At 43.1% G+C, this 27,098-nt stretch overlaps 19 non-coding genes across 19 annotated transcripts; all 19 read left to right on the top strand.

Moving 5' to 3' along the window:
- The first annotated feature begins 87 nt into the window (after nucleotides 1–87).
- On the top strand, nucleotides 88–158 carry trnag-gcc (transfer RNA glycine (anticodon GCC)). The gene has a single exon. It is a non-coding gene; the product is annotated as a tRNA-Gly (tRNA).
- Nucleotides 159–899: 741 nt separating this feature from the next.
- On the top strand, nucleotides 900–970 carry trnag-gcc (transfer RNA glycine (anticodon GCC)). The gene has a single exon. It is a non-coding gene; the product is annotated as a tRNA-Gly (tRNA).
- A 742-nt stretch (nucleotides 971–1,712) lies between these two features.
- On the top strand, nucleotides 1,713–1,783 carry trnag-gcc (transfer RNA glycine (anticodon GCC)). The gene has a single exon. It is a non-coding gene; the product is annotated as a tRNA-Gly (tRNA).
- A 1,541-nt stretch (nucleotides 1,784–3,324) lies between these two features.
- On the top strand, nucleotides 3,325–3,395 carry trnag-gcc (transfer RNA glycine (anticodon GCC)). Its single transcript has one exon. It is a non-coding gene; the product is annotated as a tRNA-Gly (tRNA).
- A 740-nt stretch (nucleotides 3,396–4,135) lies between these two features.
- On the top strand, nucleotides 4,136–4,206 carry trnag-gcc (transfer RNA glycine (anticodon GCC)). Its single transcript has one exon. It is a non-coding gene; the product is annotated as a tRNA-Gly (tRNA).
- Nucleotides 4,207–6,034: 1,828 nt separating this feature from the next.
- On the top strand, nucleotides 6,035–6,106 carry trnad-guc (transfer RNA aspartic acid (anticodon GUC)). Its single transcript has one exon. It is a non-coding gene; the product is annotated as a tRNA-Asp (tRNA).
- A 118-nt stretch (nucleotides 6,107–6,224) lies between these two features.
- Nucleotides 6,225–6,295, top strand: trnag-gcc (transfer RNA glycine (anticodon GCC)). Its single transcript has one exon. It is a non-coding gene; the product is annotated as a tRNA-Gly (tRNA).
- A 2,173-nt stretch (nucleotides 6,296–8,468) lies between these two features.
- trnag-gcc (transfer RNA glycine (anticodon GCC)) lies at nucleotides 8,469–8,539 on the top strand. Its single transcript has one exon. It is a non-coding gene; the product is annotated as a tRNA-Gly (tRNA).
- Nucleotides 8,540–9,281: 742 nt separating this feature from the next.
- Nucleotides 9,282–9,352, top strand: trnag-gcc (transfer RNA glycine (anticodon GCC)). Its single transcript has one exon. It is a non-coding gene; the product is annotated as a tRNA-Gly (tRNA).
- Nucleotides 9,353–10,362: 1,010 nt separating this feature from the next.
- Nucleotides 10,363–10,434, top strand: trnad-guc (transfer RNA aspartic acid (anticodon GUC)). Its single transcript has one exon. It is a non-coding gene; the product is annotated as a tRNA-Asp (tRNA).
- A 1,198-nt stretch (nucleotides 10,435–11,632) lies between these two features.
- Nucleotides 11,633–11,704, top strand: trnad-guc (transfer RNA aspartic acid (anticodon GUC)). Its single transcript has one exon. It is a non-coding gene; the product is annotated as a tRNA-Asp (tRNA).
- Nucleotides 11,705–12,634: 930 nt separating this feature from the next.
- Nucleotides 12,635–12,705, top strand: trnag-gcc (transfer RNA glycine (anticodon GCC)). Its single transcript has one exon. It is a non-coding gene; the product is annotated as a tRNA-Gly (tRNA).
- Nucleotides 12,706–14,690: 1,985 nt separating this feature from the next.
- On the top strand, nucleotides 14,691–14,762 carry trnad-guc (transfer RNA aspartic acid (anticodon GUC)). Its single transcript has one exon. It is a non-coding gene; the product is annotated as a tRNA-Asp (tRNA).
- Nucleotides 14,763–15,503: 741 nt separating this feature from the next.
- On the top strand, nucleotides 15,504–15,575 carry trnad-guc (transfer RNA aspartic acid (anticodon GUC)). The gene has a single exon. It is a non-coding gene; the product is annotated as a tRNA-Asp (tRNA).
- A 118-nt stretch (nucleotides 15,576–15,693) lies between these two features.
- Nucleotides 15,694–15,764, top strand: trnag-gcc (transfer RNA glycine (anticodon GCC)). The gene has a single exon. It is a non-coding gene; the product is annotated as a tRNA-Gly (tRNA).
- Nucleotides 15,765–20,025: 4,261 nt separating this feature from the next.
- Nucleotides 20,026–20,096, top strand: trnag-gcc (transfer RNA glycine (anticodon GCC)). Its single transcript has one exon. It is a non-coding gene; the product is annotated as a tRNA-Gly (tRNA).
- Nucleotides 20,097–20,837: 741 nt separating this feature from the next.
- Nucleotides 20,838–20,908, top strand: trnag-gcc (transfer RNA glycine (anticodon GCC)). Its single transcript has one exon. It is a non-coding gene; the product is annotated as a tRNA-Gly (tRNA).
- Nucleotides 20,909–22,716: 1,808 nt separating this feature from the next.
- On the top strand, nucleotides 22,717–22,788 carry trnad-guc (transfer RNA aspartic acid (anticodon GUC)). The gene has a single exon. It is a non-coding gene; the product is annotated as a tRNA-Asp (tRNA).
- A 1,199-nt stretch (nucleotides 22,789–23,987) lies between these two features.
- Nucleotides 23,988–24,059, top strand: trnad-guc (transfer RNA aspartic acid (anticodon GUC)). The gene has a single exon. It is a non-coding gene; the product is annotated as a tRNA-Asp (tRNA).
- The last annotated feature ends 3,039 nt before the right edge of the window (nucleotides 24,060–27,098 follow it).

The following is a 27,098-nucleotide window of genomic DNA, read 5'->3' as shown; positions in this document are numbered from 1 at the left end:
TCTCTGAGCCCACAAAGCAGGAAATATGCTTTGAATTAAAGCTTTTGATACGATATCCAGCTGTGGGGGTTATTTCAGCATTGCAAGGCATTGGTTGTTCAGTGGTAGAATTCTCGCCTGCCACGCGGGAGGCCCGGGTTCGATTCCCGGCCAATGCAGGAACTTTTGAACAAGTCATTTTGACAAGTATGCAACCCCATGAGGAATAAATCTCTTTTGAGATTGCCAGGTTAACAGCAATCTCTGGTCATGGTAGAATTCTCAACTGACTCTTGAAAAGTCTGAGTTTGGGTTCACTTACCGTTTGGACATTTACGCATTCTCAGTGGACTTTTGTGAATCAATTGTAGATTTCCAGTGTGTGAGGTGATTTACTTTGTGCAAGGGGTTAGTTGTTAAATGGGAAACGAATATCCAACAAGTCAGTGACAACTGTCTTGAGTTTGGCCTTTGTGACTATGTCCTGGGATTTTCCACACACACCTCACCTTCTAACTACTATCGTGTGACTTGTGAGTGGTATAGAGCAAAATCGACTACATGCACGTGTCCGTGAGGGTCTCAGCTTTCCATAGATGGGTCATAGTAGTCTCTAGCTCAAACCATTCAGTCTCTACAGATGTTTATGTTTGAAGGGTTAACACCCAACTCTCCAAATTTAGGGATAGTATCCAATGCTCCACATTTTTTCAACTAACCAACCCACCTGCTCCTTGTTATTATAGAGGTGAGTATCCCTGCCTGTCACGCGGGAGACCGGGTTCAATTCCCCGACGGGGAGGAAAGACTGATTTTATTAGGGTGTACAATGTCTCTGAGCCCACAAAGCAGGAAATATGCTTTGAATTAAAGCTTTTTGATACGATATCCAGCTGTGGGGGTTATTTCAGCATTGCAAGGCATTGGTTGTTCAGTGGTAGAATTCTGGCCTGCCACGCGGGAGGCCCGGGTTCGATTCCCGGCCAATGCAGGAACTTTTGAACAAGTCATTTTGACAAGTATGCAACCCCATGAGGAAATAAATCTCTTTTGAGATTGCCAGGTTAACAGCAATCTCTGGTCATGGTAGAATTCTCAACTGACTCTTGAAAAGTCTGAGTTTGGGTTCACTTACCGTTTGGACATTTACGCATTCTCAGTGGACTTTTGTGAATCAATTGTAGATTTCCAGTGTGTGAGGTGATTTACTTTGTGCAAGGGGTTAGTTGTTAAATGGGAAACGAATATCCAACAAGTCAGTGACAACTGTCTTGAGTTTGGCCTTTGTGACTATGTCCTGGGATTTTCCACACACACCTCACCTTCTAACTACTATCGTGTGACTTGTGAGCGGTATAGAGCAAAATCGACTACATGCACGTGTCCGTGAGGGTCTCAGATTTCCATAGATGGGTCATAGTAGTCTCTAGCTCAAACCATTCAGTCTCTACAGATGTTTATGTTTGAAGGGTTAACACCCAACTCTCCAAATTTAGGGATAGTATCCAATGCTCCACATTTTTTCAACTAACCAACCCACCTGCTCCTTGTTAGTATAGAGGTGAGTATCCCTGCCTGTCACGCGGGAGACCGGGTTCAATTCACCGACGGGGAGGAAAGACTGATTTTATTAGGGTGTACAATGTCTCTGAGCCCACAAAGCAGGAAATATGCTTTGAATTAAAGCTTTTTGATACGATATCCAGCTGTGGGGGTTATTTCAGCATTGCAAGGCATTGGTTGTTCAGTGGTAGAATTCTGGCCTGCCACGCGGGAGGCCCGGGTTCGATTCCCGGCCAATGCAGGAACTTTTGAACAAGTCATTTTGACAAGTATGCAACCCCATGAGGAAATAAATCTCTTTTGAGATTGCCAGGTTAACAGCAATCTCTGGTCATGGTAGAATTCTCAACTGACTCTTGAAAAGTCTGAGTTTGGGTTCACTTACCGTTTGGACATTTACGCATTCTCAGTGGACTTTTGTGAATCAATTGTAGATTTCCAGTGTGTGAGGTGATTTACTTTGTGCAAGGGGTTAGTTGTTAAATGGGAAACGAATATCCAACAAGTCAGTGACAACTGTCTTGAGTTTGGCCTTTGTGACTATGTCCTGGGATTTTCCACACACACCTCACCTTCTAACTACTATCGTGTGACTTGTGAGCGGTATAGAGCAAAATCGACTACATGTACGTGTCCGTGAGGGTCTCAGCTTTCCATAGATGGGTCATAGTAGTCTCTAGCTCTAACCATTCAGTCTCTACAGATGTTTATGTTTGAAGGGTTAACACCCAACTCTCCAAATTTAGGGATAGTATCCAATGCTCCACATTTTTTCAACTAACCAACCCACCTGCTCCTTGTTATTATAGAGGTGAGTATCCCTGCCTGTCACGCGGGAGACCGGGTTCAATTCACCGACGGGGAGGAAAGACTGATTTTATTAGGGTGTACAATGTCTCTGAGCCCACAAAGCAGGAAATATGCTTTGAATTAAAGCTTTTTTATACGATATCCAGCTGTGGGGGTGATTTCAGCATCTCAAAGCATTGGTTGTTCAGTGGTAGAATTCTTGCCTGCCACGCGGGAGGCCCGGGTTCGATTCCCGGCCAATGCAGGAACATTTTGACAAGTATGCAACCCCATGAGGAAATAAATCTCTTTTGAGATTGCCAGGTTAACAGCAATCTCTGGTCATGGTAGAATTCTCAACTGACTCTTGAAAAGTCTGAGTTTGGGTTCACTTACCGTTTGGACATTTACGCATTCTCAGTGGACTTTTGTGAATCAATTGTAGATTTCCAGTGTGTGAGGTGATTTACTTTGTGCAAGGTGTTAGTTGTTAAATGGGAAACGAATATCCAACAAGTCAGTGACAACTGTCTTGAGTTTGGCCTTTGTGACTATGTCCTGGGATTTTCCACACACACCTCACCTTCTAACTACTATCGTGTGACTTGTGAGCGGTATAGAGCAAAATCGACTACATGCACGTGTCCGTGAGGGTCTCAGCTTTCCATAGATGGGTCATAGTAGTCTCTAGCTCTAACCATTCAGTCTCTACAGATGTTTATGTTTGAAGGGTTAACACCCAACTCTCCAAATTTAGGGATAGTATCCAATGCTCCACATTTTTTCAACTAACCAACCCACCTGCTCCTTGTTATTATAGAGGTGAGTATCCCTGCCTGTCACGCGGGAGACCGGGTTCAATTCACCGACGGGGAGGAAAGACTGATTTTATTAGGGTGTACAATGTCTCTGAGCCCACAAAGCAGGAAATATGCTTTGAATTAAAGCTTTTTATACGATATCCAGCTGTGGGGGTTATTTCAGCATCGCAAGGCATTGGTTGTTCAGTGGTAGAATTCTCGCCTGCCACGCGGGAGGCCCGGGTTCGATTCCCGGCCAATGCAGGAACTTTTGAACAAGTCATTTTGACAAGTATGCAACCCCATGAGGAAATAAATCTCTTTTGAGATTGCCAGGTTAACAGCAATCTCTGGTCATGGTAGAATTCTCAACTGACTCTTGAAAAGTCTGAGTTTGGGTTCACTTACCGTTTGGACATTTACGCATTCTCAGTGGACTTTTGTGAATCAATTGTAGATTTCCAGTGTGTGAGGTGATTTACTTTGTGCAAGGTGTTAGTTGTTAAATGGGAAACGAATATCCAACAAGTCAGTGACAACTGTCTTGAGTTTGGCCTTTGTGACTATGTCCTGGGATTTTCCACACACACCTCACCTTCTAACTACTATCGTGTGACTTTTGAGCGGTATAGAGCAAAATCGACTACATGTACGTGTCCGTGAGGGTCTCAGCTTTCCATAGATGGGTCATAGTAGTCTCTAGCTCTAACCATTCAGTCTCTACAGATGTTTATGTTTGAAGGGTTAACACCCAACTCTCCAAATTTAGGGATAGTATCCAATGCTCCACATTTTTCAACTAACCAGCCCACCTGCTCCTTGTTATTATAGAGGTGAGTATCCCTGCCTGTCACGCGGGAGACCGGGTTCAATTCACCGACGGGGAGGAAAGACTGATTTTATTAGGGTGTACAATGTCTCTGAGCCCACAAAGCAGGAAATATGCTTTGAATTAAAGCTTTTTATACGATATCCAGCTGTGGGGGTTATTTCAGCATCGCAAAGCATTGGTTGTTCAGTGGTAGAATTCTCGCCTGCCACGCGGGAGGCCCGGGTTCGATTCCCGGCCAATGCAGGAACTTTTGAACAAGTCATTTTGACAAGTATGCAACCCCATGAGGAAATAAATCTCTTTTGAGATTGCCAGGTTAACAGCAATCTCTGGTCATGGTAGAATTCTCAACTGACTCTTGAAAAGTCTGAGTTTGGGTTCACTTACCGTTTGGACATTTACGCATTCTCAGTGGACTTTTGTGAATCCATTGTAGATTTCCAGTGTGTGAGGTGATTTACTTTGTGCAAGGTGTTAGTTGTTAAATGGGAAACGAATATCCAACAAGTCAGTGACAACTGTCTTGAGTTTGGCCTTTGTGACTATGTCCTGGGATTTTCCACACACACCTCACCTTCTAACTACTATCGTGTGACTTGTGAGTGGTATAGAGCAAAATCGACTACATGTACGTGTCCGTGAGGGTCTCAGATTTCCATAGATGGGTCATAGTAGTCTCTAGCTCTAACCATTCAGTCTCTACAGATGTTTATGTTGCAAGGGTTAACACCAAACTCTCCAAATTTAGGGATAGTATCCAATGCTGTTCAGATTGCCAGGTTAACAGCAATCTCTGGTCATGGTAGAATTCTCAACTGTCTCTTGAAAAGTCTGAGTTTGGGTTCACTTACCGTTTGGACATTTACGCATTCTCAGTAGACTTTTGTGAATCCATTGTAGATTTCCAGTGTGTGAGGTGATTTACTTTGTGCAAGGTGATAGTTGTTAAATGGGAAACGAATATCCAACAAGTCAGTGACAACTGTCTTGAGTTTGGCCTTTGTGACTATGTCCTGGGATTTTCCACACACACCTCACCTTCTAACTACTATCGTGTGACTTGTGAGCGGTATAGAGCAAAATCGACTACATGTACGTGTCCGTGAGGGTCTCAGATTTCCATAGATGGGTCATAGTGCTAGCTCTCTCAACCATTCAGTCTCTACAGATGTTTATGTTGGAAGGGTTAACACCCAACTCTCGAAATTTAGGGATAGTATCCAATGCTCCACATTTTTTCAACTAACCAACCCACCTGCTCCTCGTTAGTATAGTATTGAGTATCCCCGCCTGTCACGCGGGAGACCGGGGTTCAATTCCCCGACGGGGAGGAAAGATTGATTTTATTAGGGTGTACAATGTCTCTGAGCCCACAAAGCAGGAAATATCCTTTGAATTAAAGCTTTTTGATACGATATCCAGCTGTGGGGGTTATTTCAGCATTGCAAGGCATTGGTTGTTCAGTGGTAGAATTCTGGCCTGCCACGCGGGTGGCCCGGGTTCGATTCCCGGCCAATGCAGGAACTTTTGAACAAGTCATTTTGACAAGTATGCAACCCCTGAGGAAGAAATCTCTTTTGAGATTGCCAGGTTAACAGCAATCTCTGGTCATGGTAGAATTCTCAACTGACTCTTGAAAAGTCTGAGTTTGGGTTCACTTACCGTTTGGACATTTACGCATTCTCAGTAGACTTTTGTGAATCCATTGTAGATTTCCAGTGTGTGAGGTGATTTACTTTGTGCAAGGTGTTAGTTGTTAAATGGGAAACGAATATCCAACAAGTCAGTGACAACTGTCTTGAGTTTGGCCTTTGTGACTATGTCCTGGGATTTTCCACACACACCTCACCTTCTAACTACTTTCGTGTGACTTGTGAGCGGTATAGAGCAAAATCGACTACATGTACGTGTCCGTGAGGGTCTCAGATTTCCATAGATGGGTCATAGTAGTCTCTAGCTCTAACCATTCAGTCTCTACAGATGTTTTTGTTGGAAGGGTTAACACCCAACTCTCCAAATTTAGGGATAGTATCCAATGCTCCACATTTTTTCAACTAACCAACCCACCTGCTCCTTGTTAGTATAGTGGTGAGGATCCCCGCCTGTCACGCGGGAGACCGGGGTTCAATTCCCCGACGGGGAGGAAAGACTGATTTTATTAGGGTGTACAATGTCTCTGAGCCCACAAAGCAGGAAATATGCTTTGAATTAAAGCTTTTTTATACGATATCCAGCTGTGGGGGTTATTTCAGCATCGCAAGGCATTGGTTGTTCAGTGGTAGAATTCTCGCCTGCCACGCGGGAGGCCCGGGTTCGATTCCCGGCCAATGCAGGAACTTTTGAACAAGTCATTTTGACAAGTATGCAACCCCATGAGGAAATAAATCTCTTTTGAGATTGCCAGGTTAACAGCAATCTCTGGTCATGGTAGAATTCTCAACTGACTCTTGAAAAGTCTGAGTTTGGGTTCACTTACCGTTTGGACATTTACGCATTCTCAGTGGACTTTTGTGAATCAATTGTAGATTTCCAGTGTGTGAGGTGATTTACTTTGTGCAAGGTGTTAGTTGTTAACCTCTTGGGGCTAGGTGGGACGCTAGCGTGCCACCCGTGGTGCACTCCATCAACAGCAGGTGCATTTCAAGAGCGGCAAATTTGAATCCAAATAAATGTCAAAATTCAAATTTTTCAAAAATACAACTATGTTACACCATTTGAAAGATAAACATCTCCTTAATCTAACCACGTTTTACGATTTCAAAAAGGTTTTACGGCGAAAGCATAAATTTAGAGTATGTTAGGACAGTACATTTACAAGAGTTGTGTGTAATGTTTTGTCAAGTCAAAGACAGGGTCACCAAAACCATAAAACCAGCTAAAATGATGCACTAACCTTTTACAATCTCCATCAGATGACACTCCTAGGACATTATGTTAGACAATGCATGCATTTTTAGTTCTATCAAGTTCATATTTATATACAAAAACAGCGTTTTACTATGGCATTGATGTTGAGGAAATCGTTTCCCTCCAATAACCGGCAGTCAAGTCAGCGTCAGAAATTAAATAATTAAAATTAGAAAACATTGGTAAAATATTATATTGTCATTTAAAGAATTATAGATTTACATCTCTTGAACGCAATCAACTTGCCAGATTTAAAAATAACCTTACTGGGAAATCACACTTTGCAATAATCTGAGCACTGCGCCCAGAAAAATACGCGTTGCGATACAGACTAGACGTCATGTTGGGGAGATCTAAAATCTAAAATACTATGTAAATAATCCATTACCTTTGATTCTCTTCATCAGATGTCACTTCCAGGTATCACAGGTCCATAACGAATGTAGTTTAGTTCAAAAAAGCTCATCATTTATGTCCAAAAATCTCCGTCTCGTTAGCACATGATGTAAGCCAGCCGGACTTCTCGTCATGAACGAGGGGAAAAATATATTTCCGTTCGTTCAAACATGTCAAACGTTGTATAGCATAAATCATTAGGGCCTTTTTTAACCAGAACATGAATAATATTCAAGGTGGACGAATGCATACTCTTTTATAACGTATTGGAACGAGGGTACCCAACATGAACTAGCGCGCCAGGTGTCTAATGGGACATCACCGTTCCATGGCTCTTGTTCGGTCAGATCTCCCTCCAGAAGACTCAAAACACTTTGTAAAGGCTGGTGACATCTAGTGGAAGCAATAGGAAGTGCCAAAATATTCCTAAACCCCTGTGTTTTTCAATGGGAGAGGTTTAAAGTCAATACAACACATCAGGTATCCACTTCCTGTCAGAAAATGTCTCAGGGTTTTGCCTGCCAAATGAGTTCTGTTATACTCACAGACACCATTCAAACAGTTTTGGAAACTTTAGAGTGTTTTCTATCCATATATAATAAGTATATGCATATTCTAGTTACTGGGTAGGATTAGTAACCAGATTAAATCGGGTACATTTTTTTTATCCAGACGTGCAAATGCTGCCCCCTAGACCCAACAGGTTAAATGGGAAACGAATATCCAACAAGTCAGTGACAACTGTCTTGAGTTTGGCCTTTGTGACTATGTCCTGGGATTTTCCACACACACCTCACCTTCTAACTACTATCGTGTGACTTTTCAGCGGTATAGAGCAAAATCGACTACATGTACGTGTCCGTGAGGGTCTCAGATTTCCATAGATGGGTCATAGTAGCTCTAACCATTCAGTCTCTACAGATGTTTTTGTTGGAAGGGTTAACACCCAACTCTCCAAATTTAGGGATAGTATCCAATGCTCCACATTTTTTCAACTAACCAACCCACCTGCTCCTCGTTAGTATAGTGTTGAGGATCCCCGCCTGTCACGCGGGAGACCGGGGTTCAATTCCCCGACGGGGAGGAAAGACTGATTTTATTAGGGTGTACAATGTCTCTGAGCCCACAAAGCAGGAAATATGCTTTGAATTAAAGCTTTTTTATACGATATCCAGCTGTGGGGGTTATTTCAGCATCGCAAGGCATTGGTTGTTCAGTGGTAGAATTCTCGCCTGCCATGCGGGAGGCCCGGGTTCGATTCCCGGCCAATGCAGGAACTTTTGAACAAGTCATTTTGACAAGTATGCAACCCCATGAGGAAATAAATCTCTTTTGAGATTGCCAGGTTAACAGCAATCTCTGGTCATGGTAGAATTCTCAACTGACTCTTGAAAAGTCTGAGTTTGGGTTCACTTACCGTTTGGACATTTACGCATTCTCAGTGGACTTTTGTGAATCAATTGTAGATTTCCAGTGTGTGAGGTGATTTACTTTGTGCAAGGTGTTAGTTGTTAAATGGGAAACGAATATCCAACAAGTCAGTGACAACTCTCTTGAGTTTGGCCTTTGTGACTATGTCCTGGGATTTTCCACACACACCTCACCTTCTAACTACTATCGTGTGACTTTTCAGCGGTATAGAGCAAAATCGACTACATGCACGTGTCCGTGAGGGTCTCAGCTTTCCATAGATGGGTCATAGTAGTCTCTAGCTCAAACCATTCAGTCTCTACAGATGTTTATGTTTGAAGGGTTAACACCCAACTCTCCAAATTTAGGGATAGTATCCAATGCTCCACATTTTTTCAACTAACCAACCCACCTGCTCCTTGTTATTATAGAGGTGAGTATCCCTGCCTGTCACGCGAGAGACCGGGTTCAATTCACCGACGGGGAGGAAAGACTGATTTTATTAGGGTGTACAATGTCTCTGAGCCCACAAAGCAGGAAATATGCTTTGAATTAAAGCTTTTTTATACGATATCCAGCTGTGGGGGTTATTTCAGCATCGCAAAGCATTGGTTGTTCAGTGGTAGAATTCTCGCCTGCCACGCGGGAGGCCCGGGTTCGATTCCCGGCCAATGCAGGAACTTCTGAACAAGTCATTTTGACAAGTATGCAACCCCATGAGGAAATAAATCTCTTTTGAGATTGCCAGGTTAACAGCAATCTCTGGTCATGGTAGAATTCTCAACTGACTCTTGAAAAGTCTGAGTTTGGGTTCACTTACCGTTTGGACATTTACGCATTCTCAGTGGACTTTTGTGAATCAATTGTAGATTTCCAGTGTGTGAGGTGATTTACTTTGTGCAAGGTGTTAGTTGTTAAATGGGAAATGAATATCCAACAAGTCAGTGACAACTGTCTTGAGTTTGGCCTTTGTGACTATGTCCTGGGATTTTCCACACACACCTCACCTTCTAACTACTTTCGTGTGACTTGTGAGCGGTATAGAGCAAAATCGACTACATGTACGTGTCCGTGAGGGTCTCAGATTTCCATAGATGGGTCATAGTAGTCTCTAGCTCTAACCATTCAGTCTCTACAGATGTTTATGTTGCAAGGGTTAACACCAAACTCTCCAAATTTAGGGATAGTATCCAATGCTGTTCAGATTGCCAGGTTAACAGCAATCTCTGGTCATGGTAGAATTCTCAACTGTCTCTTGAAAAGTCTGAGTTTGGGTTCACTTACCGTTTGGACATTTACGCATTCTCAGTAGACTTTTGTGAATCCATTGTAGATTTCCAGTGTGTGAGGTGATTTACTTTGTGCAAGGTGATAGTTGTTAAATGGGAAACGAATATCCAACAAGTCAGTGACAACTGTCTTGAGTTTGGCCTTTGTGACTATGTCCTGGGATTTTCCACACACACCTCACCTTCTAACTACTATCGTGTGACTTGTGAGAGGTATAGAGCAAAATCGACTACATGTACGTGTCCGTGAGGGTCTCAGATTTCCATAGATGGGTCATAGTAGCTCTAACTATTCAGTCTCTACAGATGTTTTTGTTGGAAGGGTTAACACCCAACTCTCGAAATTTAGGGATAGTATCCAATGCTCCACATTTTTTCAACTAACCAACCCACCTCCTCCTCGTTAGTATAGTGGTGAGGATCCCCGCCTGTCACGCGGGAGACCGGGGTTCAATTCCCCGACGGGGAGGAAAGACTGATTTTATTAGGGTGTACAATGTCTCTGAGCCCACAAAGCAGGAAATATCCTTTGAATTAAAGCTTTTTGATACGATATCCAGCTGTGGGGGTTATTTCAGCATTGCAAGGCATTGGTTGTCCAGTGGTAGAATTCTGGCCTGCCACGCGGGTGGCCCGGGTTCGATTCCCGGCCAATGTAGGAACTTTTGAACAAGTCATTTTGACAAGTATGCAACCCCCTGAGGAAGAAATCTCTTTTGAGATTGCCAGGTTAACAGCAATCTCCGGTCATGGTAGAATTCTCAACTGACTCTTGAAAAGTCTGAGTTTGGGTTCACTTACCGTTTGGACATTTACGCATTCTCAGTAGACTTTTGTGAATCCATTGTAGATTTCCAGTGTGTGAGGTGATTTACTTTGTGCAAGGTGTTAGTTGTTAAATGGGAAACGAATATCCAACAAGTCAGTGACAACTGTCTTGAGTTTGGCCTTTGTGACTATGTCCTGGGATTTTCCACACACACCTCACCTTCTAACTACTTTCGTGTGACTTGTGAGCGGTATAGAGCAAAATCGACTACATGTACGTGTCCGTGAGGGTCTCAGATTTCCATAGATGGGTCATAGTAGTCTCTATCTCTAACCATTCAGTCTCTACAGATGTTTATGTTGCAAGGGTTAACACCAAACTCTCCAAATTTAGGGATAGTATCCAATGCTGTTCAGATTGCCAGGTTAACAGCAATCTCTGTTCATGGTAGAATTCTCAACTGACTCTTGAAAAGTCTGAGTTTGGGTTCACTTACCGTTTGGACATTTACGCATTCTCAGTAGACTTTTGTGAATCCATTGTAGATTTCCAGTGTGTGAGGTGATTTACTTTGTGCAAGGTGTTAGTTGTTAAATGGGAAACGAATATCCAACAAGTCAGTGACAACTGTCTTGAGTTTGGCCTTTGTGACTATGTCCTGGGATTTTCCATACACACCTCACCTTCTAACTACTATCGTGTGACTTGTGAGCGGTATAGAGCAAAATCGACTACATGTACGTGTCCGTGAGGGTCTCAGATTTCCATAGATGGGTCATAGTAGCTCTAACCATTCAGTCTCTACAGATGTTTTTGTTGGAAGGGTTAACACCCAACTCTCGAAATTTAGGGATAGTATCCAATGCTCCACATTTTTTCAACTAACCAACCCACCTGCTCCTCGTTAGTATAGTGGTGAGGATCCCCGCCTGTCACGCGGGAGACCGGGGTTCAATTCCCCGACGGGGAGGAAAGATTGATTTTATTAGGGTGTACAATGTCTCTGAGCCCACAAAGCAGGAAATATCCTTTGAATTAAAGCTTTTTGATATGATATCCAGCTGTGGGGGTTATTTCAGCATTGCAAGGCATTGGTTGTTCAGTGGTAGAAATCTGGCCTGCCACGCGGGTGGCCCGGGTTCGATTCCCGGCCAATGTAGGAACTTTTGAACAAGTCATTTTGACAAGTATGCAACCCCCTGAGCAAGAAATCTCTTTTGAGATTGCCAGGTTAACAGCAATCTCTGGTCATGGTAGAATTCTCAACTGACTCTTGAAAAGTCTGAGTTTGGGTTCACTTACCGTTTGGACATTTACGCATTCTCAGTAGACTTTTGTAAATCCATTGTAGATTTCCAGTGTGTGAGGTGATTTACTTTGTGCAAGGTGTTAGTTGTTAAATGGGAAACGAATATCCAACAAGTCAGTGACAACTGTCTTGAGTTTGGCCTTTGTGACTATGTCCTGGGATTTTCCACACACACCTCACCTTCTAACTACTATCGTGTGACTTGTGAGCGGTATAGAGCAAAATCGACTACATGTACGTGTCCGTGAGGGTCTCAGATTTCCATAGATGGGTCATAGTAGTCTCTAGCTCTAACCATTCAGTCTCTACAGATGTTTTTGTTGGAAGGGTTAACACCCAACTCTCCAAATTTAGGGATAGTATCCAATGCTCCACATTTTTTCAACTAACCAACCCACCTGCTCCTCGTTAGTATAGTGGTGAGGATCCCCGCCTGTCACGCGGGAGACCGGGGTTCAATTCCCGACGGGGAGGAAAGACTGATTTTATTAGGGTGTACAATGTCTCTGAGCCCACAAAGCAGGAAATATGCTTTGAATTAAAGCTTTTTTATACGATATCCAGCTGTGGGGGTTATTTCAGCATCGCAAGGCATTGGTTGTTCAGTGGTAGAATTCTCGCCTGCCATGCGGGAGGCCCGGGTTCGATTCCCGGCCAATGCAGGAACTTTTGAACAAGTCATTTTGACAAGTATGCAACCCCATGAGGAAATAAATCTCTTTTGAGATTGCCAGGTTAACAGCAATCTCTGGTCATGGTAGAATTCTCAACTGACTCTTGAAAAGTCTGAGTTTGGGTTCACTTACCGTTTGGACATTTACGCATTCTCAGTGGACTTTTGTGAATCAATTGTAGATTTCCAGTGTGTGAGGTGATTTACTTTGTGCAAGGTGTTAGTTGTTAACCTCTTGGGGCTAGGTGGGACGCTAGCGTGCCACCCGTGGTGCACTCCATCAACAGCAGGTGCATTTCAAGAGCGGCAAATTTGAATCCAAATAAATGTCAAAATTCAAATTTTTCAAAAATACAACTATGTTACACCATTTGAAAGATAAACATCTCCTTAATCTAACCACGTTTTACGATTTCAAAAAGGTTTTACGGCGAAAGCATAAATTTAGAGTATGTTAGGACAGTACATTTACAAGAGTTGTGTGTAATGTTTTGTCAAGTCAAAGACAGGGTCACCAAAACCATAAAACCAGCTAAAATGATGCACTAACCTTTTACAATCTCCATCAGATGACACTCCTAGGACATTATGTTAGACAATGCATGCATTTTTAGTTCTATCAAGTTCATATTTATATACAAAAACAGCGTTTTACTATGGCATTGATGTTGAGGAAATCGTTTCCTCCAATAACCGGCAGTCAAGTCAGCGTCAGAAATTAAATAATTAAAATTAGAAAACATTGGTAAAATATTATATTGTCATTTAAAGAATTATAGATTTACATCTCTTGAACGCAATCAACTTGCCAGATTTAAAAATAACCTTACTGGGAAATCACACTTTGCAATAATCTGAGCACTGCGCCCAGAAAAATACGGCGTTGCGATACAGACTAGACGTCATGTTGGGGAGATCTAAAATCGAAAATACTATGTAAATAATCCATTACCTTTGATTCTCTTCATCAGATGTCACTTCCAGGTATCACAGGTCCATAACGAATGTAGTTTAGTTCAAAAAAGCTCATCATTTATGTCCAAAAATCTCCGTCTCGTTAGCACATGATGTAAGCCAGCCGGACTTCTCGTCATGAACGAGGGGGAAAAAATATATTTCCGTTCGTTCAAACATGTCAAACGTTGTATAGCATAAATCATTAGGGCCTTTTTTAACCAGAACATGAATAATATTCAAGGTGGACGAATGCATACTCTTTTATAACGTATTGGAACGAGGGTACCCAACATGAACTAGCGCGCCAGGTGTCTAATGGGACATCACCGTTCCATGGCTCTTGTTCGGTCAGATCTCCCTCCAGAAGACTCAAAACACTTTGTAAAGGCTGGTGACATCTAGTGGAAGCAATAGGAAGTGCCAAAATATTCCTAAACCCCTGTGTTTTTCAATGGGATAGGTTTAAAGTCAATACAACACATCAGGTATCCACTTCCTGTCAGAAAATGTCTCAGGGTTTTGCCTGCCAAATGAGTTCTGTTATACTCACAGACACCATTCAAACAGTTTTGGAAACTTTAGAGTGTTTTCTATCCATATATAATAAGTATATGCATATTCTAGTTACTGGGTAGGATTAGTAACCAGATTAAATCGGGTACATTTTTTTTATCCAGACGTGCAAATGCTGCCCCCTAGACCCAACAGGTTAAATGGGAAACGAATATCCAACAAGTCAGTGACAACTCTCTTGAGTTTGGCCTTTGTGACTATGTCCTGGGATTTTCCACACACACCTCACCTTCTAACTACTATCGTGTGACTTTTCAGCGGTATAGAGCAAAATCGACTACATGTACGTGTCCGTGAGGGTCTCAGATTTCCATAGATGGGTCATAGTAGCTCTAACCATTCAGTCTCTACAGATGTTTTTGTTGGAAGGGTTAACACCCAACTCTCGAAATTTAGGGATAGTATCCAATGCTCCACATTTTTTCAACTAACCAACCCACCTGCTCCTCGTTAGTATAGTGGTGAGGATCCCCGCCTGTCACGCGGGAGACCGGGGTTCAATTCCCCGACGGGGAGGAAAGATTGATTTTATTAGGGTGTACAATGTCTCTGAGCCCACAAAGCAGGAAATATCCTTTGAATTAAAGCTTTTTGATACGATATCCAGCTGTGGGGGTTATTTCAGCATTGCAAGGCATTGGTTGTTCAGTGGTAGAAATCTGGCCTGCCACGCGGGTGGCCCGGGTTCGATTCCCGGCCAATGTAGGAACTTTTGAACAAGTCATTTTGACAAGTATGCAACCCCCTGAGCAAGAAATCTCTTTTGAGATTGCCAGGTTAACAGCAATCTCTGGTCATGGTAGAATTCTCAACTGACTCTTGAAAAGTCTGAGTTTGGGTTCACTTACCGTTTGGACATTTACGCATTCTCAGTAGACTTTTGTGAATCCATTGTAGATTTCCAGTGTGTGAGGTGATTTACTTTGTGCAAGGTGTTAGTTGTTAAATGGGAAACGAATATCCAACAAGTCAGTGACAACTGTCTTGAGTTTGGCCTTTGTGACTATGTCCTGGGATTTTCCACACACACCTCACCTTCTAACTACTATCGTGTGACTTGTGAGCGGTATAGAGCAAAATCGACTACATGTACGTGTCCGTGAGGGTCTCAGATTTCCATAGATGGGTCATAGTAGTCTCTAGCTCTAACCATTCAGTCTCTACAGATGTTTTTGTTGGAAGGGTTAACACCCAACTCTCCAAATTTAGGGATAGTATCCAATGCTCCACATTTTTTCAACTAACCAACCCACCTGCTCCTCGTTAGTATAGTGGTGAGGATCCCCGCCTGTCACGCGGGAGACCGGGGTTCAATTCCCCGACGGGGAGGAAAGACTGATTTTATTAGGGTGTACAATGTCTCTGAGCCCACAAAGCAGGAAATATGCTTTGAATTAAAGCTTTTTTATACGATATCCAGCTGTGGGGGTTATTTCAGCATCGCAAGGCATTGGTTGTTCAGTGGTAGAATTCTCGCCTGCCATGCGGGAGGCCCGGGTTCGATTCCCGGCCAATGCAGGAACTTTTGAACAAGTCATTTTGACAAGTATGCAACCCCATGAGGAAATAAATCTCTTTTGAGATTGCCAGGTTAACAGCAATCTCTGGTCATGGTAGAATTCTCAACTGACTCTTGAAAAGTCTGAGTTTGGGTTCACTTACCGTTTGGACATTTACGCATTCTCAGTGGACTTTTGTGAATCAATTGTAGATTTCCAGTGTGTGAGGTGATTTACTTTGTGCAAGGTGTTAGTTGTTAAATGGGAAACGAATATCCAACAAGTCAGTGACAACTCTCTTGAGTTTGGCCTTTGTGACTATGTCCTGGGATTTTCCACACACACCTCACCTTCTAACTACTATCGTGTGACTTGTCAGCGGTATAGAGCAAAATCGACTACATGTACGTGTCCGTGAGGGTCTCAGATTTCCATAGATGGGTCATAGTCGTCTTAGCTCTGCTCAAACCATTCAGTCTCTACAGATGTTTATGTTTGAAGGGTTAACACCCAACTCTCCAAATTTAGGGATAGTATCCAATGCTCCACATTTTTTCAACTAACCAACCCACCTGCTCCTTGTTATTATAGTGGTGAGTATCCCTGCCTGTCACGCGGGAGACCGGGTTCATTCACCGACGGGGAGGAAAGATTGATTTTATTAGGGTGTACAATGTCTCTGAGCCCACAAAGCTGGAAATATGCTTTGAATTAAAGCTTTTATACGATATCCAGCTGTGGGGGTTATTTCAGCATCGCAAGGCATTGGTTGTTCAGTGGTAGAATTCTCGCCTGCCACGCGGAGGCCCGGGTTCGATTCCCGGCCAATGCAGGAACTTTTGAACAAGTCATTTTGACAAGTATGCAACCCCATGAGGAAATAAATCTCTTTTGAGATTGCCAGGTTAACAGCAATCTCTGGTCATGGTAGAATTCTCAACTGACTCTTGAAAAGTCTGAGTTTGGGTTCACTTACCGTTTGGACATTTACGCATTCTCAGTGGACTTTTGTGAATCAATTGTAGATTTCCAGTGTGTGAGGTGATTTACTTTGTGCAAGGTGTTAGTTGTTAAATGGGAAACGAATATCCAACAAGTCAGTGACAACTCTCTTGAGTTTGGCCTTTGTGACTATGTCCTGGGATTTTCCACACACACCTCACCTTCTAACTACTATCGTGTGACTTTTCAGCGGTATAGAGCAAAATCGACTACATGTACGTGTCCGTGAGGGTCTCAGATTTCCATAGATGGGTCATAGTAGCTCTAACCATTCAGTCTCTACAGATGTTTTTGTTGGAAGGGTTAACACCCAACTCTCGAAATTTAGGGATAGTATCCAATGCTCCAAAAACAGGAGCGTGTCCGTTCACGGAAAGATGATAGGGTGATCTGAGCACAACGATATGAAGTGTACGATATCAGCTGTGGGGGTTATTCAGTGCAAGGCATTGGTTGTTCGGGAGAATCGCCTCCGGCCGGTTCGGCCAATGAGGAACTTTTGAACAAGTCATTTTGACAAGTAGCAAAAAATCTCTTTTGAGATTGCCAGGTTAACAGCAATCTCTGGTCATGGTAGAATTCTCAACTGACTCTTGAAAAGTCTGAGTTTGGGTTCACTTACCGTTTGGACATTTACGCATTCTCAGTAGACTTTTGTGAATCCATTGTAGATTTCCAGTGTGTGAGGTGATTTACTTTGTGCAAGGTGTTAGTTGTTAAATGGGAAACGAATATCCAACAAGTCAGTGACAACTGTCTTGAGTTTGGCCTTTGTGACTATGTCCTGGGATTTTCCACACACACCTCACCTTCTAACTACTATCGTGTGACTTGTGAGCGGTATAGAGCAAAATCGACTACATGTACGTGTCCGTGAGGGTCTCAGATTTCCATAGATGGGTCATAGTAGTCTCTAGCTCTAACCATTCAGTCTCTACAGATGTTTTTGTTGGAAGGGTTAACACCCAACTCTCCAAATTTAGGGATAGTATCCAATGCTCCACATTTTTTCAACTAACCAACCCACCTGCTCCTCGTTAGTATAGTGGTGAGGATCCCCGCGTCACGGGAGACCGGGTTCTTCCGACGGGGAGGAAAGACTGATTTTATTAGGGTGTACAATGTCTCTGAGCCCACAAAGCAGGAAATATGCTTTGAATTAAAGCTTTTTATACGATATCCAGCTGTGGGGGTTATTTCAGCATCGCAAGGCATTGGTTGTTCAGTGGTAGAATTCTCGCCTGCCACGCGGGAGGCCGGTCACGAATCAGGAACTTTTGAACAAGTCATTTTGACAAGTATGCAACCCCATGAGGAAATAAATCTCTTTTGAGATTGCCAGGTTAACAGCAATCTCTGGTCATGGTAGAATTCTCAACTGACTCTTGAAAAGTCTGAGTTTGGGTTCACTTACCGTTTGGACATTTACGCATTCTCAGTGGACTTTTGTGAATCAATTGTAGATTTCCAGTGTGTGAGGTGATTTACTTTGTGCAAGGTGTTAGTTGTTAAATGGGAAACGAATATCCAACAAGTCAGTGACAACTCTCTTGAGTTTGGCCTTTGTGACTATGTCCTGGGATTTTCCACACACACCTCACCTTCTAACTACTATCGTGTGACTTTTGAGCGGTATAGAGCAAAATCGACTACATGTACGTGTCCGTGAGGGTCTCAGATTTCCATAGATGGGTCATAGTATAGCTCTAACCATTCAGTCTCTACAGATGTTTTTGTTGGAAGGGTTAACACCCAACTCTCGAAATTTAGGGATAGTATCCAATGCTCCACATTTTTTCAACTAACCAACCCACCTGCTCCTCGTTAGTATAGTGGTGAGGATCCCCGCCTGTCACGCGGGAGACCGGGGTTCAATTCCCGACGGGGAGGAAAGACTGATTTTATTAGGGTGTACAATGTCTCTGAGCCCACAAAGCAGGAAATATCCTTTGAATTAAAGCTTTTTGATACGATATCCAGCTGTGGGGGTTATTTCAGCATTGCAAGGCATTGGTTGTTCAGTGGTAGAAATCTCGCCTGCCACGCGGGTGGCCCGGGTTCGATTCCCGGCCAATGTAGGAACTTTTGAACAAGTCATTTTGACAAGTATGCAACCCCCTGAGGAAAGAAATCTCTTTTGAGATTGCCAGGTTAACAGCAATCTCTGGTCATGGTAGAATTCTCAACTGACTCTTGAAAAGTCTGAGTTTGGGTTCACTTACCGTTTGGACATTTACGCATTCTCAGTGGACTTTTGTGAATCCATTGTAGATTTCCAGTGTGTGAGGTGATTTACTTTGTGCAAGGTGTTAGTTGTTAAATGGGAAACGAATATCCAACAAGTCAGTGACAACTGTCTTGAGTTTGGCCTTTGTGACTATGTCCTGGGATTTTCCACACACACCTCACCTTCTAACTACTATCGTGTGACTTGTGAGCGGTATAGAGCAAAATCGACTACATGTACGTGTCCGTGAGGGTCTCAGATTTCCATAGATGGGTCATAGTAGTCTCTAGCTCTAACCATTCAGTCTCTACAGATGTTTATGTTGCAAGGGTTAACACCAAACTCTCCAAATTTAGGGATAGTATCCAATGCTGTTCAGATTGCCAGGTTAACAGCAATCTCTGGTCATGGTAGAATTCTCAACTGTCTCTTGAAAAGTCTGAGTTTGGGTTCACTTACCGTTTGGACATTTACGCATTCTCAGTAGACTTTTGTGAATCCATTGTAGATTTCCAGTGTGTGAGGTGATTTACTTTGTGCAAGGTGTTAGTTGTTAAATGGGAAACGAATATCCAACAAGTCAGTGACAACTGTCTTGAGTTTGGCCTTTGTGACTATGTCCTGGGATTTTCCACACACACCTCACCTTCTAACTACTATCGTGTGACTTGTGAGCGGTATAGAGCAAAATCGACTACATGTACGTGTCCGTGAGGGTCTCAGATTTCCATAGATGGGTCATAGTAGCTCTAACCATTAAGTCTCTACAGATGTTTTTGTTGGAAGGGTTAACACCCAACTCTCGAAATTTAGGGATAGTATCCAATGCTCCACATTTTTTCAACTAACCAACACACCTGCTCCTTGTTATTATAGTGGTGAGGATCCCCGCCTGTCACGCGGAGACCGGGGTTCAATTCACCGACGGGGAGGAAAGATTGATTTTATTAGGGTGTACAATGTCTCTGAGCCCACAAAGCAGGAAATATGCTTTGAATTAAAGCTTTTTGATACGATATCCAGCTGTGGGGGGTTATTTCAGCATTGCAAGGCATTGGTTGTTCAGTGGTAGAATTCTGGCCTGCCACGCGGGAGGCCCGGGTTCGATTCCCGGCCAATGCAGGAACTTTTGAACAAGTCATTTTGACAAGTATGCAACCCCATGAGGAAATAAATCTCTTTTGAGATTGCCAGGTTAACAGCAATCTCTGGTCATGGTAGAATTCTCAACTGACTCTTGAAAAGTCTGAGTTTGGGTTCACTTACCGTTTGGACATTTACGCATTCTCAGTGGACTTTTGTGAATCAATTGTAGATTTCCAGTGTGTGAGGTGATTTACTTTGTGCAAGGTGTTAGTTGTTAAATGGGAAACGAATATCCAACAAGTCAGTGACAACTGTCTTGAGTTTGGCCTTTGTGACTATGTCCTGGGATTTTCCACACACACCTCACCTTCTAACTACTATCGTGTGACTTGTGAGCGGTATAGAGCAAAATCGACTACATGTACGTGTCCGTGAGGGTCTCAGATTTCCATAGATGGGTCATAGTAGCTCAGCTCTAACCATTCAGTCTCTACAGATGTTTATGTTTGAAGGGTTAACACCCAACTCTCGAAATTTAGGGATAGTATCCAATGCTCCACATTTTTTCAACTAACCAACACACCTGCTCCTTGTTATTATAGTGGTGAGGATCCCCGCCTGTCACGCGGGAGACCGGGGTTCAATTCCCCGACGGGGAGGAAAGATTGATTTTATTAGGGTGTACAATGTCTCTGAGCCCACAAAGCAGGAAATATCCTTTGAATTAAAGCTTTTTGATACAATATCCAGCTGTGGGGGTTATTTCAGCATTGCAAGGCATTGGTTGTTCAGTGGTAGAATTCTGGCCTGCCACGCGGGAGGCCCGGGTTCGATTCCCGGCCAATGCAGGAACTTTTGAACAAGTCATTTTGACAAGTATGCAACCCCATGAGGAAATAAATCTCTTTTGAGATTGCCAGGTTAACAGCAATCTCTGGTCATGGTAGAATTCTCAACTGACTCTTGAAAAGTCTGAGTTTGGGTTCACTTACCGTTTGGACATTTACGCATTCTCAGTGGACTTTTGTGAATCCATTGTAGATTTCCAGTGTGTGAGGTGATTTACTTTGTGCAAGGTGTTAGTTGTTAAATGGGAAACGAATATCCAACAAGTCAGTGACAACTGTCTTGAGTTTGGCCTTTGTGACTATGTCCTGGGATTTTCCACACACACCTCACCTTCTAACTACTTTCGTGTGACTTGTGAGCGGTATAGAGCAAAATCGACTACATGTACGTGTCCGTGAGGGTCTCAGATTTCCATAGATGGGTCATAGTAGTCTCTAGCTCTAACCATTCAGTCTCTACAGATGTTTATGTTGCAAGGGTTAACACCAAACTCTCCAAATTTAGGGGTAGTATCCAATGCTGTTCAGATTGCCAGGTTAACAGCAATCTCTGGTCATGGTAGAATTCTCAACTGTCTCTTGAAAAGTCTGAGTTTGGGTTCACTTACCGTTTGGACATTTACGCATTCTCAGTAGACTTTTGTGAATCCATTGTAGATTTCCAGTGTGTGAGGTGATTTACTTTGTGCAAGGTGTTAGTTGTTAAATGGGAAACGAATATCCAACAAGTCAGTGACAACTGTCTTGAGTTTGGCCTTTGTGACTATGTCCTGGGATTTTCCACACACACCTCACCTTCTAACTACTATCGTGTGACTTGTGAGCGGTATAGAGCAAAATCGACTACATGTACGTGTCCGTGAGGGTCTCAGATTTCCATAGATGGGTCATAGTGTCTCTAGCTCTAACCATTCAGTCTCTACAGATGTTTTTGTTGGAAGGGTTAACACCCAACTCTCGAAATTTAGGGATAGTATCCAATGCTCCACATTTTTCAACTAACCAACCCACCTGCTCCTCGTTAGTATAGTGGTGAGGATCCCCGCCTGTCACGCGGAGACCGGGGTTCCCCGACGGGGAGGAAAGATTGATTTTATTAGGGTGTACAATGTCTCTGAGCCCACAAAGCAGGAAATATGCTTTGAATTAAAGCTTTTTGATACGATATCCAGCTGTGGGGGTTATTTCAGCATTGCGTTGTTCGTGGTAGAATTCTGGCCTGCCACGCGGGAGGCCCGGGTTGATTCCGGCCAATGTAGGAACTTTTGAACAAGTCATTTTGACAAGTATGCAACCCCATGAGGAATAAATCTCTTTTGAGATTGCCAGGTTAACAGCAATCTCTGGTCATGGTAGAATTCTCAACTGACTCTTGAAAAGTCTGAGTTTGGGTTCACTTACCGTTTGGACATTTACGCATTCTCAGTGGACTTTTGTGAATCAATTGTAGATTTCCAGTGTGTGAGGTGATTTACTTTGTGCAAGGTGTTAGTTGTTAAATGGGAAACGAATATCCAACAAGTCAGTGACAACTGTCTTGAGTTTGGCCTTTGTGACTATGTCCTGGGATTTTCCACACACACCTCACCTTCTAACTACTATCGTGTGACTTGTGAGCGGTATAGAGCAAAATCGACTACATGTACGTGTCCGTGAGGGTCTCAGATTTCCATAGATGGGTCATAGTAGCTCTAGCTCAACCATTCAGTCTCTACAGATGTTTTTGTTGGAAGGGTTAACACCCAACTCTCGAAATTTAGGGATAGTATCCAATGCTCCACATTTTTTCAACTAACCAACACACCTGCTCCTCGTTAGTATAGTGGTGAGGATCCCCGCCTGTCACGCGGGAGACCGGGGTTCAATTCCCCGACGGGGAGGAAAGATTGATTTTATTAGGGTGTACAATGTCTCTGAGCCCACAAAGCAGGAAATATCCTTTGAATTAAAGCTTTTTGATACGATATCCAGCTGTGGGGGTTATTTCAGCATTGCAAGGCATTGGTTGTTCAGTGGTAGAATTCTGGCCTGCCACGCGGGTGGCCCGGGTTCGATTCCCGGCCAATGTAGGAACTTTTGAACAAGTCATTTTGACAAGTATGCAACCCCATGAGGAAATAAATCTCTTTTGAGATTGCCAGGTTAACAGCAATCTCTGGTCATGGTAGAATTCTCAACTGACTCTTGAAAAGTCTGAGTTTGGGTTCACTTACCGTTTGGACATTTACGCATTCTCAGTGGACTTTTGTGAATCAATTGTAGATTTCCAGTGTGTGAGGTGATTTACTTTGTGCAAGGTGTTAGTTGTTAAATGGGAAACGAATATCCAACAAGTCAGTGACAACTGTCTTGAGTTTGGCCTTTGTGACTATGTCCTGGGATTTTCCACACACACCTCACCTTCTAACTACTTTCGTGTGACTTGTGAGCGGTATAGAGCAAAATCGACTACATGTACGTGTCCGTGAGGGTCTCAGATTTCCATAGATGGGTCATAGTAGTCTCTAGCTCTAACCATTCAGTCTCTACAGATGTTTATGTTGCAAGGGTTAACACCAAACTCTCCAAATTTAGGGATAGTATCCAATGCTGTTCAGATTGCCAGGTTAACAGCAATCTCTGGTCATGGTAGAATTCTCAACTGTCTCTTGAAAAGTCTGAGTTTGGGTTCACTTACCGTTTGGACATTTACGCATTCTCAGTAGACTTTTGTGAATCCATTGTAGATTTCCAGTGTGTGAGGTGATTTACTTTGTGCAAGGTGTTAGTTGTTAAATGGGAAACGAATATCCAACAAGTCAGTGACAACTGTCTTGAGTTTGGCCTTTGTGACTATGTCCTGGGATTTTCCACACACACCTCACCTTCTAACTACTATCGTGTGACTTGTGAGCGGTATAGAGCAAAATCGACTACATGTACGTGTCCGTGAGGGTCTCAGATTTCCATAGATGGGTCATAGTAGCTCTAACCATTCAGTCTCTACAGATGTTTTTGTTGGAAGGGTTAACACCCAACTCTCGAAATTTAGGGATAGTATCCAATGCTCCACATTTTTTCAACTAACCAACCCACCTGCTCCTCGTTAGTATAGTGGTGAGGATCCCCGCCTGTCACGCGGGAGACCGGGGTTCAATTCCCCGACGGGGAGGAAAGGTTGATTTTATTAGGGTGTACAATGTCTCTGAGCCCACAAAGCAGGAAATATCCTTTGAATTAAAGCTTTTTGATACGATATCCAGCTGTGGGGGTTATTTCAGCATTGCAAGGCATTGGTTGTTCAGTGGTAGAATTCTGGCCTGCCACGCGGGTGGCCCGGGTTCGATTCCCGGCCAATGTAGGAACTTTTGAACAAGTCATTTTGACAAGTATGCAACCCCCTGAGGAAGAAATCTCTTTTGAGATTGCCAGGTTAACAGCAATCTCTGGTCATGGTAGAATTCTCAACTGACTCTTGAAAAGTCTGAGTTTGGGTTCACTTACCGTTTGGACATTTACGCATTCTCAGTAGACTTTTGTGAATCCATTGTAGATTTCCAGTGTGTGAGGTGATTTACTTTGTGCAAGGTGTTAGTTGTTAAATGGGAAACGAATATCCAACAAGTCAGTGACAACTGTCTTGAGTTTGGCCTTTGTGACTATGTCCTGGGATTTTCCACACACACCTCACCTTCTAACTACTATCGTGTGACTTGTGAGCGGTATAGAGCAAAATCGACTACATGTACGTGTCCGTGAGGGTCTCAGATTTCCATAGATGGGTCATAGTAGTCTCTAGCTCTAACCATTCAGTCTCTACAGATGTTTATGTTGCAAGGGTTAACACCAAACTCTCCAAATTTAGGGATAGTATCCAATGCTGTTCAGATTGCCAGGTTAACAGCAATCTCTGGTCATGGTAGAATTCTCAACTGTCTCTTGAAAAGTCTGAGTTTGGGTTCACTTACCGTTTGGACATTTACGCATTCTCAGTAGACTTTTGTGAATCCATTGTAGATTTCCAGTGTGTGAGGTGATTTACTTTGTGCAAGGTGTTAGTTGTTAAATGGGAAACGAATATCCAACAAGTCAGTGACAACTGTCTTGAGTTTGGCCTTTGTGACTATGTCCTGGGATTTTCCACACACACCTCACCTTCTAACTACTATCGTGTGACTTGTGAGCGGTATAGAGCAAAATCGACTACATGTACGTGTCCGTGAGGGTCTCAGATTTCCATAGATGGGTCATAGTCTAGCTCTAACCATTCAGTCTCTACAGATGTTTTTGTTGGAAGGGTTAACACCCAACTCTCGAAATTTAGGGATAGTATCCAATGCTCCACATTTTTTCAACTAACCAACCCACCTGCTCCTCGTTAGTATAGTATTGAGTATCCCCGCCTGTCACGCGGGAGACCGGGGTTCAATTCCCGACGGGGAGGAAAGATTGATTTTATTAGGGTGTACAATGTCTCTGAGCCCACAAAGCAGGAAATATCCTTTGAATTAAAGCTTTTTTATACGATATCCAGCTGTGGGGGTTATTTCAGCATTGCAAGGCATTGGTTGTTCAGTGGTAGAATTCTCGCCTGCCACGCGGGTGGCCCGGGTTCGATTCCCGGCCAATGTAGGAACTTTTGAACAAGTCATTTTGACAAGTATGCAACCCCCTGAGGAAGAAATCTCTTTTGAGATTGCCAGGTTAACAGCAATCTCTGGTCATGGTAGAATTCTCAACTGACTCTTGAAAAGTCTGAGTTTGGGTTCACTTACCGTTTGGACATTTACGCATTCTCAGTAGACTTTTGTGAATCAATTGTAGATTTCAGTGTGTGAGGTGATTTACTTTGTGCAAGGTGTTAGTTGTTAAATGGGAAACGAATATCCAACAAGTCAGTGACAACTGTCTTGAGTTTGGCCTTTGTGACTATGTCCTGGGATTTTCCACACACACCTCACCTTCTAACTACTATCGTGTGACTTGTGAGCGGTATAGAGCAAAATCGACTACATGTACGTGTCCGTGAGGGTCTCAGATTTCCATAGATGGGTCATAGTAGTCTCTAGCTCTAACCATTCAGTCTCTACAGATGTTTTTGTTGGAAGGGTTAACACCCAACTCTCCAAATTTAGGGATAGTATCCAATGCTCCACATTTTTTCAACTAACCAACCCACCTGCTCCTCGTTAGTATAGTGGTGAGTATCCCCGCCTGTCACGCGGGGAGACCGGGGTTCAATTCCGACGGGGGAGGAAAGATTGATTTTATTAGGGGTGTACAATGTCTCTGAGCCCACAAAGCAGGAAATATCCTTTGAATTAAAGCTTTTGATACGATATCCAGCTGTGGGGGTTATTTCAGCATTGCAAGGCGTTGGTTGTTCAGTGGTAGAATTCTGGCTCGCGTCGGGTGGCTCGGGTTCGATTCCCGGCCAATGTAGGAACTTTTGAACAAGTCATTTTGACAAGTATGCAACCCCCTGAGGAAGGAATCTCTTTTGAGATTGCCAGGTTAACAGCAATCTCTGGTCATGGTAGAATTCTCAACTGACTCTTGAAAAGTCTGAGTTTGGGTTCACTTACCGTTTGGACATTTACGCATTCTCAGTAGACTTTTGTGAATCCATTGTAGATTTCCAGTGTGTGAGGTGATTTACTTTGTGCAAGGTGTTAGTTGTTAAATGGGAAACGAATATCCAACAAGTCAGTGACAACTGTCTTGAGTTTGGCCTTTGTGACTATGTCCTGGGATTTTCCACACACACCTCACCTTCTAACTACTATCGTGTGACTTGTGAGCGGTATAGAGCAAAATCGACTACATGAACGTGTCCGTGAGGGTCTCAGATTTCCATAGATGGGTCATAGTAGTCTCTAGCTCTAACCATTCAGTCTCTACAGATGTTTTTGTTGGAAGGGTTAACACCCAACTCTCCAAATTTAGGGATAGTATCCAATGCTCCACATTTTTTCAACTAACCAACCCACCTGCTCCTCGTTATTATAGTGTTGAGGATCCCTGCCTGTCACGCGGAGACCGGGTTCAATTCACCGACGGGAGGAAAGACTGATTTTATTAGGGTGTACAATGTCTCTGAGCCCACAAAGCAGGAAATATCCTTTGAATTAAAGCTTTTTGATACGATATCCAGCTGTGGGGGTTATTTCAGCATTGCAAGGCATTGGTTGTTCAGTGGTAGAATTCTGGC

The sequence above is a fragment of the Salmo salar genome, chromosome ssa01 (genome assembly GCF_905237065.1).
Source record: "Salmo salar chromosome ssa01, Ssal_v3.1, whole genome shotgun sequence".
NCBI lineage: Eukaryota > Metazoa > Chordata > Actinopteri > Salmoniformes > Salmonidae > Salmo > Salmo salar.
The sequence above is the reverse complement of the archived record's forward strand: the minus strand, read 5'-3'. Positions and strand labels throughout refer to the sequence as shown.